A 17,500-nucleotide genomic window follows, 5' to 3' on the forward strand; every position below is an offset into this window, starting at 1 on the left:
CCATCCTCTGGGCACAGGGGGGTCTCCTAGTGGTCCCCCTGTGCCCGGAGTTTGGAGCCCCAACTCGGCTTTTTTTTTTGGATACACCGGGTCAAAGTTGAGATTTCAAACAGGCATATCTCTGGAACCAAGCCGAGTTTGGGCTCCATCCTCTGGGAACAGGGGGGTCTCCTAGTGGTACCCCCAGGCCCAGAGTGTGGAGGCCCAACTCGGCTTATTTTTTTGGATACACAGGGTCAAAGTTGAAACTTCAAAGAGGCATATCTCTGGAACCAAGCCGAGTTGGGGCGCCATACACCCGGTGTGGTGGGGTCTCCTAGAGTTCCCCCTGTGCCCGGAGTATGGAGCCCCAACTCGGCTTATTTTTCGAGTTACATCCGGTCAAAGTTGAGATTTCAAACAGGCATATCTCTGGAACCAAGCCGAGTTGGGGCGCCATACACCCGGTGTGGGGGGGTCTCCTAGAGGTCCCCCAACACCCAGAGTCTCGCGCCCCAACTCGGCTTATTTTTCGAGTTACATCCGGTCAAAGTTGAGATTTCAAACAGGCATATCTCTGGAACCCAGCCGAGTTGGGGCGCCATACACCCGGTGTGGGGGGGTCTCCTAGAGGTCCCCCGACACCCAGAGTCTCGCGCCCCAACTCGGCTTATTTTTCGAGTTACATCCGGTCAAAGTTGAGAATTCAAACAGGCATATCTCTGGAACCAAGCCGAGTTGGGGCTCCATACACCCGGTGTGGGGGGGTCTCCTAGAGGTCCCCAAACACCCAGAGTATGGAGCTCCAACTCGGCTTACTTTTCGAGATACGGCCGGTCGAAGCTGGACAGGAAGTGACCGTATCTCGGGAACCGAGCCGAGTTGGGGCTCCATACACCCGGGGTGGGGGTGTCCCTTAGAGGTCCCCCAACGCCCAGAGTATGGAGCTCCAACTCGGCTTCCTCTCCGAGTTACGCCCGGTCAAAGCTGGACAGGAAGTGGCCGTATCTCGGGACCGGAAGGTCCCCGTGGCTCGGGACGGCGGGAGATGTAGGGTCCCCTAGGGTAGCCCTGGCACCCGCCGTCCCGAGCCGCTGGGCCCTTCGGTTCCCGAGATAGGCCCGGTTACGCGCGAGGGACTTTTGGACAAAACGACCCGTATCTCGGAAAGGGGAGGTCCCAGCGGCTCGCCCTTTCGGGTGTCGGGGGCTCCCCCCGGGCCCTCTCGGACCCCACCTCCCCGGGCCCCTGGGACCTTTCCTTCCGAGGTGCGCCCCGTCCCGTTGGGCCCATTTTCTCCGGGACCCGGGGGCCCCGGAGCTCGGGGGTTGGCTTGTTGTGAGGGGCCCACCCAGACCCTACTTTGACCCGAGTCTGGTGTCTCTGGGCGGCCGGGTCCCGGAGTTACGGCCGTTCAAAGTCGGGGCCCTTTTGAGGTCCGAAAATTCCTCAGAGTCCAAAACCTGCAGTGGGTGGGGACTTCCAGGGCCCCAGAGGCTCTGGTGGCACGCCGAGGAAGGTTCACCGTCCTCGGGCACGGCCAGGTGGCCCCCGTGGTCCTGGAAGTCCCCTTGGAGACATGGGTGAGCGGCAAATCCACTGAACGAATGGGAAATTTTAGTTTTCCCCGAATATCTCGAGAACCACACGGCGAAAAAATGTCAAACTCGGGTCGTCTGTAGGCCTCGAATAGCCCTATCCATCGGTGCCACCCCCGTCCCCGAGGGCCTCGGGGTCAGGGAGTTACGTCCGGTCAAAGGCGCGGCTTTTTCGGCTTACATCTCGAGAACCCCTCGCTCAATATTCCCCAAACTCTAATCGATGGTAGTGCTGGACGGGGCCTTTCGAATGAGCCCACCCCCGAGGTCCAACTCGCCCGGGTCCCCGAGTTACGGCCGTTCAAAGTCGGGGGCCCTTTTCGAGGTCTGAAAATTCCTCAGAGTCCAAAACCTGCAGTGGGTGGGGACTTCCAGGGCCCCAGACGCTCTGGTGACACGCCGAGGAAGGTTCACCGTCCTCGGGCACGGCCAGGTGGCCCCCGTGGTCCTGGAAGTCCCCTTGGAGACATGGGTGACAGCCAGACCCACTGAACGAATGGGAAATTTTAGTTTTCCCCGAATATCTCGAGAACCACACGGCGAAAAAATGTCAAACTCGGGTCGTCTGTAGGCCTCGAGAGGCCCTATCCAACGGGGCCACCCCCGTCCCCGAGGGCCTCGGGGTCAGGGAGTTACGTCCGGTCAAAGGCGCAGCTTTTTCGGCTTATATCTCGAGAACCCCTCGCTCAATATTCCCCAAACTCTAATCGATCGTAGTGCTGGACGGGGCCTTTCGAATGAGCCCACCCCCGAGGTCCAACTCGCCCGGGTCCCCGAGTTACGGCCGTTCAAAGTCGGGGGCCCTTTTCGAGGTCTGAAAATTCCTCAGAGTCCAAAACCTGCAGTGGGTGGGGACTTCCAGGGCCCCAGACGCTCTGGTGACACGCCGAGGAAGGTTCACCGTCCTCGGGCACGGCCAGGTGGCCCCCGTGGTCCTGGAAGTCCCCTTGGAGACATGGGTGAGCGGCAAATCCACTGAACGAATGAGAAATTTTAGTTTTCCCCGAATATCTCGAAAACCACACGGCGAAAAAATGTCAAACTCGGGTCGTCTGTAGGCCTCGAGAGGCCCTATCCAACGGGGCCACCCCCGTCCCCGAGGGCCTCGGGGTCAGGGAGTTACGTCCGGTCAAAGGCGCGGCTTTTTCGGCTTATATCTCGAGAACCCCTCGCTCAATATTCCCCAAACTCTAATCGATGGTAGTGCTGGACGGGGCCTTTCGAATGAGCCCACCCCCGAGGTCCAACTCGCCCGGGTCCCCGAGTTACGGCCGTTCAAAGTCGGGGGCCCTTTTCGAGGTCTGAAAATTCCTCAGAGTCCAAAACCTGCAGTGGGTGGGGACTTCCAGGGCCCCAGACGCTCTGGTGACACGCCGAGGAAGGTTCACCGTCCTCGGGCACGGCCAGGTGGCCCCCGTGGTCCTGGAAGTCCCCTTGGAGACATGGGTGACAGCCAGACCCACTGAACGAATGGGAAATTTTAGTTTTCCCCGAATATCTCGAAAACCACACGGCGAAAAAATGTCAAACTCGGGTCGTCTGTAGGCCTCGAGAGGCCCTATCCAACGGGGCCACCCCCGTCCCCGAGGGCCTCGGGGTCAGGGAGTTACGTCCGGTCAAAGGCGCAGCTTTTTCGGCTTATATCTCGAGAACCCCTCGCTCAATATTCCCCAAACTCTAATCGGTCGTAGTGCTGGACGGTGCCTTTCGAATGAGCCCACCCCCGAGGTCCAACTCGCCCGGGTCCCCGAGTTACGGCCGTTCAAAGTCGGGGGCCCTTTTCGAGGTCTGAAAATTCCTCAGAGTCCAAAACCTGCAGTGGGTGGGGACTTCCAGGGCCCCAGACGCTCTGGTGACACGCTGAGGAAGGTTCACCGTCCTCGGGCACGGCCAGGTGGCCCCCGTGGTCCTGGAAGTCCCCTTGGAGACATGGGTGAGCGGCAAATCCACTGAACGAATGGGAAATTTTAGTTTTTCTCGAATATCTCGAGAACCACACGGCGAAAAAATGTCAAACTCGGGTCGTCTGTAGGCCTCGAATAGCCCTATCCAACGGTGCCACCCCCGTCCCCGAGGGCCTCGGGGTCAGGGAGTTACGTCCGGTCAAAGGCGCGGCTTTTTCGGCTTATATCTCGAGAACCCCTCGCTCAATATTCCCCAAACTCTAATCGATGGTAGTGCTGGACGGGGCCTTTCGAATGAGCCCACCCCCGAGGTCCAACTCGCCCGGGTCCCCGAGTTACGGCCGTTCAAAGTCGGGGGCCCTTTTCGAGGTCTGAAAATTCCTCAGAGTCCAAAACCTGCAGTGGGTGGGGACTTCCAGGGCCCCAGACGCTCTGGTGGCACGCTGAGGAAGGTTCACCGTCCTCGGGCACGGCCAGGTGGCCCCCGTGGTCCTGGAAGTCCCCTTGGAGACATGGGTGACAGCCAGACCCACTGAACGAATGGGAAATTTTTAGTTTTCCCCGAATATCTCGAAAACCACACGGCGAAAAAATTTCAAACTCGGGTCGTCTGTAGGACTCGAGGAGCCCTATCCAACGGTGCCACCCCCGTCCCCGAGGGCCTCTGGGTAAGGGAGTTACGTCCGGTCAAAGGCGCGGCTTTTTCGGCTTATATCTCGAGAACCCCTCGCTCAATATTCCCCAAACTCTAATCGATCGTAGTGCTGGACGGGGCCTTTCGAATGAGCCCACCCCCGAGGTCCAACTCGCCCGGGTCCCCGAGTTACAGCCGTTCAAAGTCGGGGCTCCCAGCGAACGGCGAATCGGTAGGGGGCGTCCCCGCGGCCCGCCACCGCCCTGGTTCGAGTCAGGGCCCCCGTGGGACCTCCTCACCCGAATTTGAGCTCTCTGGGTCTTCGGGTTGCCGAGATACGGGCGATTTTCTCCCGAGATCGTGACGTCATCGGCGGCCGCCATTTTGGATCGCGCCCGGCGGTTTTCGGCTAATATCTCCGCGAAAACAGCACCAAAAATCATGAAACTTGTATCAGTTTGTTCAGTTCGACGAGACGGTTCGAACGAGCCCGGTGGTGGCCGGATCCGTTGAGTTTTCGCCGAGATATTTGCGTTTTTCGCTTCCGGTTCGCTTTGGGGGGCTGTATCTCGGGCCCCCGGGGGCCCACGAGGCTGGGGGTGGGCTCATTCGAAAGGTCTCGTCCCGTTCTACACTCGATAAAAATTTGGCGTCGATTGGACCCGCCTTCGCCGAGTTACGGGCGTTTGAAGCCGTTTGCAGTGGGGTTACCATCCTTCAAACTGCATGTGCTCTTAGGCGGCCGCCAAGGCCGAGCACGGTGCTGTATACCCGGCTTGGAGCGCCCAGCCCCGCGGTTCCGGAGGAACTGTCGGGGAAAAGGGTCACCTGCAACGTGCCATGTGGGTTTTGTGAGGAGGAGAGTGCCCGGTTCTCCCTGGGAGTCTGGCGCTTGACTCTGGGGGCTTTGCTCTCCACGGAGGCTTGGCACTCCCGGGCCTTGACCCTGGGGCTTGGCCCTCCGTGGAGGCTTGACCCCGAGGCTTGTCTCCAGGGCCGGGCTCGCTCCAAAACCTAAGTCCATAACGTTGAGGTGCACTGTGAGCTCCAGGCACACGGGTCTTCTCGACCGGCCCGGGGAGGGTGATCCGACCCGGGCCGATGGCGGGTTTGCCCGCCACCCCTGGCTCTCTGTCTGGAGCCGAGACGGTCCTAAAACGGGCCTCGGGGGTGATGTAGGAGAGGGCGCACAGACGCACACCACCCCTCACCAGACCGTCGTGAGTCCCACACTCAGAGTCACTCTGGGTGGGGATGAAATCTGGGTTCCCCCCTCGCCCTGGGCTTGACTCTGGAGCCAAGCTGGCTCTGGAAAACATTGCAACTTCCAGGAAAATGACGGTCTGGTTTTTCTCAAAAGTGCATCCCACGCAGGGTGAAGGTCTCCTGGGCACAGAAAAAGCCCAATGCCCATGGTGAATTTGACTCTGGGCTTGACACTGGTGCCAAGCTGGCTCTGAAAAACATCAAACTTCCAGGAAAATGACGGCCTGATTTTTCTCAAAAGTGCATCCCACGCAGGGTGCAGGTCTCCTGGGCACAGAAAAAGCCCAATGCCCATGGTGAAGTTGACTCTGGGCTTGACACTGGTGCCAAGCTGGCTCTGAAAAACATTGAAACTTCCAGGAAAATGACGGTCTGATATTTCTCAAAAGTGCATCCCACGCAGGGTGCAGGTCTCCTGGGCACAGAAAAAGCCCAATGCCCCATGGAGAGTTTGACTCTGGAGTCATATTTGAAAAATCGACCAAGTCCATGAACGTGCTGTGGGTTCTGAGCTCCAGGGCTTTCGAGGCAGTTACCCAAGCCAGAGAGGGTGCACTCTGGCTGGGGAAGTGGTTTCAATCTCCACGGTGGTGGAGCTCTGAAATACATCAAACTTCCAGGAAAATGACGGTCTGATATTTCTCAAAAGTGCATCCCACGCAGGGTGCAGGTCTCCTGGGCACGAATAATGACCAAAGCCCGTGTTGAAATTGACCCTGGGCTTGACTCTGGAGCCAGATTTGAAAAATTGACCAAGTCCATAAACGTGCTGTGGGTTCTGAGCTCCATGCTCTCAGACCTCCCTGGCCAGCCCAGGGAAGGTGGCCCGTCTTGGGCCAGATTCAGATTTAACCGCCACCCATGGAGGTCCGTCTGGTGCAAAGACGGTCCTAAAACGGACCTTGGGGCTCTTGTAGAGGAGGTGAGAGGCCTTCCTGGGCACGAATAAAGACAAAGAGAGCCCCTGGCCGGCTTGACTCTGGAGTCAGAATTGAAAAAATCGACTAAGTCCATGAACGAGGTGTGCGTTCGGAGCTCCAGGGTCTTCAAGGCAGTTACCCAAGCCAGAGAGGGTGCACTCTGGCTGGGGAAGTGAGTTCAATCTCCACGGTGGTGGAGCTCTGAAAAACAGCAAACTTCCAGGAAAATGACGGTCTGATATTTCTCAAAAGTGCATCCCACGCAGGGTGCAGGTCTCCTGGGCACGAATAATGACCAAAGCCCGTGTTGAAATTGACCCTGGGCTTGACTCTGGAGCCAGATTTGAAAAATTGACTAAGTCCATAAACGTGCTGTGGGTTCTGAGCTCCATGCTCTCAGACCTCCCTGGCCAGCCCAGGGAAGGTGGCCCGTCTTGGGCCAGATTCAGATTTGCCCGCCACCTATGGAGGTCCGTCTGGTGCAAAGACGGTCCTAAAACGGACCTTGGGGTTCTTGTAGAGGAGGTGAGAGGCCTTCCTGGGCACGAATAAAGACAAAGAGAGCCCCTGGCTGGCTTGACTCTGGGGTCAGAATTGAAAAATTGACTAAGTCCATGAACGAGGTGTGCGTTCGGAGCCCCAGGGTCTTCAAGGCAGTTACCCATGCCAGAGAGGGTGCACTCTGGCTGGGGAAGTGAGTTCAATCTCCGCCGTTGTGGAGCTCTGAAAAACATCAAACCTCCAGGAAAAGACGGTCTGATTTTTCTGAAAAGTGCATCCCAGGAAGGGTGCGGGTCTCCTGGGCACGAATAATGACCAAAGCCCGTGTTGAAATCGACCCTGGGCTTGACTCTGAAGCCTAGATCTCGAAAAATGACAGAGTCCAAAATGTTGCGGTTGCTTCAAAGCTCCATGCTGTCAGACCTCCCTGGCCAGCCCAGGGAAGGTGGCCCGTCTTGGGCCAGATTCAGATTTAACCGCCACCTATGGAGGTCCGTCTGGTGCAAAGACGGTCCTAAAACGGACCTTGGGGTTCTTGTAGAGGAGGTGAGAGGCCTTCCTGGGCACGAATAAAGACAAAGAGAGCCCCTGGCCGGCTTGACTCTGGAGTCAGAATTGAAAAAATCGACTAAGTCCATGAACGAGGTGTGCGTTCGGAGCTCCAGGGTCTTCAAGGCAGTTACCCAAGCCAGAGAGGGTGCACTCTGGCTGGGGAAGTGAGTTCAATCTCCACGGTGGTGGAGCTCTGAAAAACAGCAAACTTCCAGGAAAATGACGGTCTGATATTTCTCAAAAGTGCATCCCACGCAGGGTGCAGGTCTCCTGGGCACGAATAATGACCAAAGCCCGTGTTGAAATTGACCCTGGGCTTGACTCTGGAGCCAGATTTGAAAAATTGACTAAGTCCATAAACGTGCTGTGGGTTCTGAGCTCCATGCTCTCAGACCTCCCTGGCCAGCCCAGGGAAGGTGGCCCGTCTTGGGCCAGATTCAGATTTGCCCGCCACCTATGGAGGTCCGTCTGGTGCAAAGACGGTCCTAAAACGGACCTTGGGGTTCTTGTAGAGGAGGTGAGAGGCCTTCCTGGGCACGAATAAAGACAAAGAGAGCCCCTGGCTGGCTTGACTCTGGGGTCAGAATTGAAAAATTGACTAAGTCCATGAACGAGGTGTGCGTTCGGAGCCCCAGGGTCTTCAAGGCAGTTACCCATGCCAGAGAGGGTGCACTCTGGCTGGGGAAGTGAGTTCAATCTCCGCCGTTGTGGAGCTCTGAAAAACATCAAACCTCCAGGAAAAGACGGTCTGATTTTTCTGAAAAGTGCATCCCAGGAAGGGTGCGGGTCTCCTGGGCACGAATAATGACCAAAGCCCGTGTTGAAATCGACCCTGGGCTTGACTCTGAAGCCTAGATCTCGAAAAATGACAGAGTCCAAAATGTTGCGGTTGCTTCAAAGCTCCATGCTGTCAGACCTCCCTGGCCAGCCCAGGGAAGGTGGCCCGTCTTGGGCCAGATTCAGATTTAACCGCCACCTATGGAGGTCCGTCTGGTGCAAAGACGGTCCTAAAACGGACCTTGGGGTTCTTGTAGAGGAGGTGAGAGGCCTTCCTGGGCACGAATAAAGACAAAGAGAGCCCCTGGCCGGCTTGACTCTGGGGTCAGAATTGAAAAATCGACTAAGTCCATGAACGAGGTGTGCGTTCGGAGCTCCAGGGTCTTCAAGGCAGTTACCCATGCCAGAGAGGGTGCACTCTGGCTGGGGAAGTGGTTTCAATCTCCACGGTGGTGGAGCTCTGAAAAACATCAAACTTCCAGGAAAATGACGGTCTGATATTTCTCAAAAGTGCATCCCACGCAGGGTGCAGGTCTCCTGGGCACGAATAATGACCAAAGCCCGTGTTGAAATTGACCCTGGGCTTGACTCTGGAGCCAGATTTGAAAAATTGACTAAGTCCATAAACGTGCGGTGGCCTCAAACCTCCATGCTCTCAGACCTCCCTGGCCAGCCCAGGGAAGGTGTCCCGTCCTGGGCCAGATTCAGATTTGCCCGCCACCCATGGAGGTCCGTCTGGTGCAAAGACGGTCCTAAAACGGACCTTGGGGCTCTTGTAGAGGAGGTGAGAGGCCTTCCTGGGCACGAATAAAGACAAAGAGAGCCCCTGGCCGGCTTGACTCTGGGGTCAGAATTGAAAAATTGACCAAGTCCATGAACGAGGTGTGCGTTCGGAGCCCCAGGGTCTTCAAGGCAGTTACCCATGCCAGAGAGGGTGCACTCTGGCTGGGGAAGTGAGTTCAATCTCCGCCGTTGTGGAGCTCTGAAAAACATCAAACCTCCAGGAAAAGACGGTCTGATTTTTCTGAAAAGTGCATCCCAGGAAGGGTGCGGGTCTCCTGGGCACGAATAATGACCAAAGCCCGTGTTGAAATCGACCCTGGGCTTGACTCTGAAGCCTAGATCTCGAAAAATGACAGAGTCCAAAATGTTGCGGTTGGCTCAAAGCTCCATGCTCTCAGACCTCCCTGGCCAGCCCAGGGAAGGTGTCCCGTCCTGGGCCAGATTCAGATTTGCCCGCCACCAATGGAGGTCCGTCTGGAGCGAAGACGGTCATAAAACGTACCTTGGGGCTCTTGTAGAGGAGGCGAGAAGCCTTCCCGGGCACAAATAAAGCCCAAAGCCTATGGAGAAATTGACTCTGGGCTTGACTCTGAAGCCAAGCTATCAAAAAATGACAGAGTCCAAAAAGTTGCGGTCGACTCAAAGCTCCATGCCGTCAGACCTCCCTGGCCAGCCCAGGGAAGGTGGCCCGTCCTGGGCCAGAATCAGATTTGCCTGCCACCCCATGGAGGTCCGCCTGGAGCAAAGTCGGTCATAAAACGGCCCTTCGGGGCTGTATGGAAGAGGGGAGTGTGGTGATTGTGGCGGGGGCAAACATACACCTCATCATCAGACCGTCGTGAGTCCCACTCAGAGACACTCTGGCTGGGTATATAAAATCCAGATTACACCATGCGACGGTGGAGCTCTGGAAGTTTGAAACCTCCAGGAAAAGACGGTATGGTTTTATCTGAAAAGTGCGTCCCAGGCATGGTGCAGCTTTCCTGGGCACGAATCAAGAGCAAGTGCCTTGTGGGGTTGACTCTGGGCTTGGCTCTGGTGTCAAATTTGAAAAATTGGAAGAGTCCAAAAATGTGTGGTTGCCTCAGAGCTCCATGCTCTCAGACCTCCCTGGCCAGCCCAGGGAGGGTGCCTCGGTCCCGGGCACAGACAGATAGGTTTGCCTACCGGAGCTCCGCCTGGAGCAAAGTCGGTCCTAAAACGGCCCTTCGGGGCTGTATGGAAGAGGGGAGTGTGGTGATTGTGGCAGGGGGCAAACACACACACACACACACCTCATCATCAGACCGTCGTGAGTCCCACTCAGGGTCACTCTGGGTGGGTATATAAAATCCAGAATACACCGCGCGATGGTGGAGCTCTGGAAGTTTGAAACCTCCAGGAAAAGACGGTATGGTTTTATCTGAAAAGTGCGTCCCAGGCATGGTGCAGCTTTCCTGGGCACGAATCAAGAGCAAGTGCCTTGTGGGGTTGACTCTGGGCTTGGCTCTGGTGTCAAATTTGAAAAAATTGGAAGAGTCCAAAAATGTGTGGTTGCCTCAGAGCTCCATGCTCTCAGACCTCCCTGGCCAGCCCAGGGAGGGTGCCTCGGTCCCGGGCACAGACAGATAGGTTTGCCTACCGGAGCTCCTCCTGGAGCAAAGACGGTCCTAAAACGGACCTTCGGGGCTGTATGGAAGAGGGGAGTGTGGTGATTGTGGCAGGGGGCAAACACACACACCTCATCATCAGACCGTCGTGAGTCCCACTCAGGGTCACTCTGGGTGGGTATATAAAATCCAGAATACACCGCGCGATGGTGGAGCTCTGGAAGTTTGAAACCTCCAGGAAAAGACGGTATGGTTTTATCTGAAAAGTGCGTCCCAGGCATGGTGCAGCTTTCCTGGGCACGAATCAAGAGCAAGTGCCTTGTGGGGTTGACTCTGGGCTTGGCTCTGGTGTCAAATTTGAAAAATTGGAAGAGTCCAAAAATGTGTGGTTGCCTCAGAGCTCCATGCTCTCAGACCTCCCTGGCCAGCCCAGGGAGGGTGCCTCGGTCCCGGGCACAGACAGATAGGTTTGCCTACCGGAGCTCCGCCTGGAGCAAAGTCGGTCCTAAAACGGCCCTTCGGGGCTGTATGGAAGAGGGGAGTGTGGTGATTGTGGCAGGGGGCAAACACACACACCTCATCATCAGACCGTCGTGAGTCCCACTCAGGGTCACTCTGGGTGGGTATATAAAATCCAGAATACACCGCGCGATGGTGGAGCTCTGGAAGTTTGAAACCTCCAGGAAAAGACGGTATGGTTTTATCTGAAAAGTGCGTCCCAGGCATGGTGCAGCTTTCCTGGGCACGAATCAAGAGCAAGTGCCTTGTGGGGTTGACTCTGGGCTTGGCTCTGGTGTCAAATTTGAAAAATTGGAAGAGTCCAAAAATGTGTGGTTGCCTCAGAGCTCCATGCTCTCAGACCTCCCTGGCCAGCCCAGGGAGGGTGCCTCGGTCCCGGGCACAGACAGATAGGTTTGCCTACCGGAGCTCCTCCTGGAGCAAAGACGGTCCTAAAACGGCCCTTCGGGGCTGTATGGAAGAGGGTAGTGTGGTGATTGTGGCAGGGGGCAAACACACACACCTCATCATCAGACCGTCGTGAGTCCCACTCAGGGTCACTCTGGGTGGGTATATAAAATCCAGAATACACCGCGCGATGGTGGAGCTCTGGAAGTTTGAAACCTCCAGGAAAAGACGGTATGATTTTATCTGAAAAGTGCGTCCCAGGCATGGTGCAGCTTTCCTGGGCACGAATCAAGAGCAAGTGCCTTGTGGGGTTGACTCTGGGCTTGGCTCTGGTGTCAAATTTGAAAAAAATTGGAAGAGTCCAAAAATGTGTGGTTGCCTCAGAGCTCCATGCTCTCAGACCTCCCTGGCCAGCCCAGGGAGGGTGCCTCGGTCCCGGGCACAGACAGATAGGTTTGCCTACCGGAGCTCCGCCTGGAGCAAAGTCGGTCCTAAAACGGCCCTTCGGGGCTGTATGGAAGAGGGGAGTGTGGTGATTGTGGCAGGGGGCAAACACACACACCTCATCATCAGACCGTCGTGAGTCCCACTCAGGGTCACTCTGGGTGGGTATATAAAATCCAGAATACACCGCGCGATGGTGGAGCTCTGGAAGTTTGAAACCTCCAGGAAAAGACGGTATGGTTTTATCTGAAAAGTGCGTCCCAGGCATGGTGCAGCTTTCCTGGGCACGAATCAAGAGCAAGTGCCTTGTGGGGTTGACTCTGGGCTTGGCTCTGGTGTCAAATTTGAAAAATTGGAAGAGTCCAAAAATGTGTGGTTGCCTCAGAGCTCCATGCTCTCAGACCTCCCTGGCCAGCCCAGGGAGGGTGCCTCGGTCCCGGGCACAGACAGATAGGTTTGCCTACCGGAGCTCCTCCTGGAGCAAAGACGGTCCTAAAACGGACCTTCGGGGCTGTATGGAAGAGGGTAGTGTGGTGATTGTGGCAGGGGGCAAACACACACACCTCATCATCAGACCGTCGTGAGTCCCACTCAGGGTCACTCTGGGTGGGTATATAAAATCCAGAATACACCGCGCGATGGTGGAGCTCTGGAAGTTTGAAACCTCCAGGAAAAGACGGTATGGTTTTATCTGAAAAGTGCGTCCCAGGCATGGTGCAGCTTTCCTGGGCACGAATCAAGAGCAAGTGCCTTGTGGGGTTGACTCTGGGCTTGGCTCTGGTGTCAAATTTGAAAAATTGGAAGAGTCCAAAAATGTGTGGTTGCCTCAGAGCTCCATGCTCTCAGACCTCCCTGGCCAGCCCAGGGAGGGTGCCTCGGTCCCAGGCACAGACAGATAGGTTTGCCTACCGGAGCTCCTCCTGGAGCAAAGACGGTCTTAAAACGGACCTTCGGGGCTGTATGGAAGAGGGTAGTGTGGTGATTGTGGCAGGGGGCAAACACACACACCTCATCATCAGACCGTCGTGAGTCCCACTCAGGGTCACTCTGGGTGGGTATATAAAATCCAGAATACACCGCGCGATGGTGGAGCTCTGGAAGTTTGAAACCTCCAGGAAAAGACGGTATGATTTTATCTGAAAAGTGCGTCCCAGGCATGGTGCAGCTTTCCTGGGCACGAAGCAAGAGCAAGTGCCTTGTGGGGTTGACTCTGGGCTTGGCTCTGGTGTCAAATTTGAAAAATTGGAAGAGTCCAAAAATGTGTGGTTGCCTCAGAGCTCCATGCTCTCAGACCTCCCTGGCCAGCCCAGGGAGGGTGCCTCGGTCCCGGGCACAGACAGATTGGTTTGCCTACAGGAGCTCCGCCTGGAGCAAAGTCGGTCCTAAAACGGCCCTTCGGGGCTGTATGGAAGAGGGTAGTGTGGTGATTGTGGCGGGGGCAAACATACACCTCATCATCAGACCTCGTCGTGAGTCACTCTGGCTGGGTATATAAAATCCAGATTACACCGCGCGATGGTGGATCTCTGGAAGTACGAAACCTCCAGGAAAAGACGGTATGATTTTATCTGAAAAGTGCGTCCCAGGCACCTTGCAGCTTTCCTGGGCACGAATCAAGAGCAAGTGCCTTGTGGGGTTGACTCTGGGCTTGGCTCTGGTGTCAAATTTGAAAAATTGGAAGAGTCCAAAAATGTGTGGTTGCCTCAGAGCTCCATGCTCTCAGAGACCTCCCTGGCCAGCCCAGGGAGGGTGCCTCGGTCCCGGGCACAGACAGATTGGTTTGCCTACAGGAGCTCCGCCTGGAGCAAAGTCGGTCCTAAAACGGCCCTTCGGGGCTGTATGGAAGAGGGTAGTGTGGTGATTGTGGCAGGGGCAAACACACACCTCATCACCAGACCGTCGTGAGTCCTACTGTCGTGAGAGGGGAGTGTGGTGGTCAGACCGGGTGGGGAAGCGGCGTGACCCGGCCCAGAAAAAGTGCACTTTGTGCGGGTGCGAGACTTACAGTAAAACGAGGCGCCTCCGGGTTGCCTGGGGCCCGGAGGGGCGCACCCTCTCCTTCGGGCCGTCACTTCGGGGTGCCTGGTCGATTGGAACTTTGGACGCGCCTGGGGATGGCCCCTGCCCGGTCGAAAGACCGCTTTGGGCAGCTTGCTCCTCCCCGCTCTGCGCATCGACTCTAGACACGGCCTCCCTCCGGGGAAAGCAGGCCGCGTCGACCCTCGGGAGACTCAGAAGGCCCGTCTGAAACGGATGTCCGCGAAGCCGGCGGTGGTGGCGGGCGCGTCGGGAGGCTTGGACGGTCGGGGAGGTATGGTGGGTACCCCCTCGTCACGTCTCAGAGCCTAACTTCGCCCTGCGCCTCACCCCGCTTTGAAAAGCACCCTTCCCGGTTACGGCCTCGACCCAGAGGCCTCCCACCCCCAGACGGATGGATCCTCGCGCGCCCTATGAGCGGCCGTGCCGTCCTCGAGCCATCCCTCGACCGGGGGCCCGAGCGGAGCGAGACCCGTGTGTAGGAAGCCAGCGCGCCGCGGTTTCGTCTGTCCGGGGCTCTTCGGTTGATCCCGGGGTAAATAAAATCCATATGCTTGTCGAACGGGCCTCGACCCAGAGGCCTCCCAGACGGATGGATCCTCGCGCGCCCTATGAGCGGCCGTGCCGTCCTCGAGCCATCCCTCGACCGGGGGCCCGAGCGGAGCGTGACCCGTGTGTAGGAAGCCAGCGCGCCGCGGTTTCGTCTGTCCGGGGCAAATAAAAAACCATATGCTTGTCGAACGGCCTCGACCCAGAGGCCTCCCAGCCCCAGACGGATGGATCCTCGCGTGCCCTATGAGCGGCCGTGCCGTCCTCGAGCCATCCCTCGACCGGGGGCCCGAGCGGAGCGTGACCCGTGTGTAGGAAGCCAGCGCGCCGCGGTTTCGTCTGTCCGGGGGGAAATAAAAAACATATGCTTGTCGAACGGCCTCGACCCAGAGGCCTCCCAGCCCCAGACGGATGGATCCTCGCGCGCCCTATGAGCGGCCGTGCCGTCCTCGAGCCATCCCTCGACCGGGGGCCCGAGCGGAGCGAGACCCGTGTGTAGGAAGCCAGCGCGCCCGTGGTTTCGTCTGTCCAGGGCTCTGGGGGTAAATAAAAACATCAAATTTCGAAAAAATCGACCAAGTCCAAAAAATGTGCGATGTCTTCAGAGACCCATGCTGATAGACCTCCCTGGCTAGTCCAGGGAAAGTGCCTCGGTTCTGGGCACAGATGGATCGGTTTGCCTGACGGAGCTCCGCCTGGAGCTGAGACGGTCCTAGGACGGACCCTTGGGTCTTTGTGGAGGAGGGAGTGACAGCCCTCCGCTCGGACAAGGGACACGAACCAGAACCAGAGTACAGTGGTGGTCAGACCGGGTGGGGAAGCGGCCTGACCCAGCCCAGATGTAAATGCACCCTGTGCGGGCACGAGACTTACAGTAAAACGCGGGTCTGGATTGGACACCCAAGACCCCTAACCGCTGCGCATCCGGGCGAAGGTTGCAACGCCCCTGGCTGCGTGTGGTCATGGTGAAAGGCCACACTGGAGGGAAATGCCAAGATATGTATATATACACTCAAACAAAGAGCTCCATGCTCTCGCTGACCTTCCTGCTCGTCGCTCCTGCTGGACGACACTCTTCTCGGACAAGGTGACGGTCAACAGGCGCCTCCGGGTTGCCCGGGGCCCGGAGGAGAGCACCTCCTCCTCCGGGCCGTCGCTGCTAGGGGTTGCCTGGTCGATTGGAACTTCGGACGCGCCTGGGGACGGCCCCTGCCCGGTCGAAAGACCGCTCTGGGCAGCTTGCTCCTCCCCGCTCTGCGCGTCGACTCTAGACGCGGCCTCCCTCCGGGGAAAGCAGGCCGCGTCGACCCTCGGGAGACTCAGAAGACCCGTCTGAAATGGCTGTCCGCAGAGGCGGTGGTGTCGGCGGGCGCGTCGGGAGGCTTGGACGGTCGGGGAGGTAGTAGGGGGCCCCCTCGTCACGTCTCAGAGCTTAACTTCGCCCTGCGCCTCACCCCGCTTTGAAAGCACCCTTCTCGGTTACGGCCTCGACCCAGAGGCCTCCCACCCCCAGACGGATGGATCCTCGCGCGCCCTATGAGCGGCCGTGCCGTCCTCGAGCCATCCCTCGACCGGGGGCCCGAGCGGAGCGAGACCCGTGTGTAGGAAGCCAGCGCGCCGCGGTTTCGTCTGTCCGGGGCTCTTCGGTTGATCCCGGGGTAAATAAAATCCATATGCTTGTCGAACGGGCCTCGACCCAGAGGCCTCCCAGACGGATGGATCCTCGCGCGCCCTATGAGCGGCCGTGCCGTCCTCGAGCCATCCCTCGACCGGGGGCCCGAGCGGAGCGTGACCCGTGTGTAGGAAGCCAGCGCGCCGCGGTTTCGTCTGTCCGGGGCAAATAAAAAACCATATGCTTGTCGAACGGCCTCGACCCAGAGGCCTCCCAGCCCCAGACGGATGGATCCTCTCGCGCCCTATGAGCGGCCGTGCCGTCCTCGAGCCATCCCTCGACCGGGGGCCCGAGCGGAGCGAGACCCGTGTGTAGGAAGCCAGCGCGCCGCGGTTTCGTCTGTCCGGGGCTCTTCGGTTGATCCCGGGGTAAATAAAATCCATATGCTTGTCGAACGGGCCTCGACCCAGAGGCCTCCCAGACGGATGGATCCTCGCGCGCCCTATGAGCGGCCGTGCCGTCCTCGAGCCATCCCTCGACCGGGGGCCCGAGCGGAGCGTGACCCGTGTGTAGGAAGCCAGCGCGCCGCGGTTTCGTCTGTCCGGGGCAAATAAAAAACATATGCTTGTCGAACGGCCTCGACCCAGAGGCCTCCCAGCCCCAGACGGATGGATCCTCTCGCGCCCTATGAGCGGCCGTGCCGTCCTCGAGCCATCCCTCGACCGGGGGCCCGAGCGGAGCGAGACCCGTGTGTAGGAAGCCAGCGCGTCCGTGGTTTCGTCTGTCCGGGGCTCTGGGGTAAATAAAAACATCAAATTTCGAAAAATCGACCAAGTCCAAAAAATGGGCGATGTCTTCAGAGACCCATGCTGATAGACCTCCCTGGCTAGTCCAGGGAAAGTGCCTCGGTTCCGGGCACAGATGGATCGGTTTGCCTGACGGAGCTCCGCCTGGAGCTGAGACGGTCCTAGGACGGACCCTTGGGTCTTTGTGGAGGAGGGAGTGACAGCCCTCCGCTCGGACAAGGGACACGAACCAGAACCAGAGTACAGTGGTGGTCAGACCGGGTGGGGAAGCGGCCTGACCCAGCCCAGATGTAAATGCACCCTGTGCGGGCACGAGACTTACAGTAAAACGCGGGTCTGGATTGGACACCCAAGACCCCTAACCGCTGCGCATCCGGGCGAAGGTGCAACGCCCCTGGGTGCGTGTGCTCATGGTCAAAGGCCACACTGGAGGGAAATGCCAAGATGCATAAATACACTCAAACAAAAAGCTCCATGCTCTCGCTGACCTTCCTGCTCGTCGCTCCTGCTGGACGACACTCTTCTCGGACAAGGTGACGGTCAACAGGCGCCTCCGGGTTGCCCGGGGCCCGGAGGAGAGCACCCCCTCCTCCGGGCCGTCGCTGCTAGGGGTCGCCTGGTCGATTGGAACTTCGGACGCGCC

The sequence above is a fragment of the Rhinichthys klamathensis genome, unplaced genomic scaffold, assembly GCF_029890125.1.
Source record: "Rhinichthys klamathensis goyatoka isolate OS25496 unplaced genomic scaffold, OSU_Roscu_1.1 h1tg000578l_1, whole genome shotgun sequence".
Classification (NCBI taxonomy): Eukaryota; Metazoa; Chordata; class Actinopteri; order Cypriniformes; family Leuciscidae; genus Rhinichthys; species Rhinichthys klamathensis.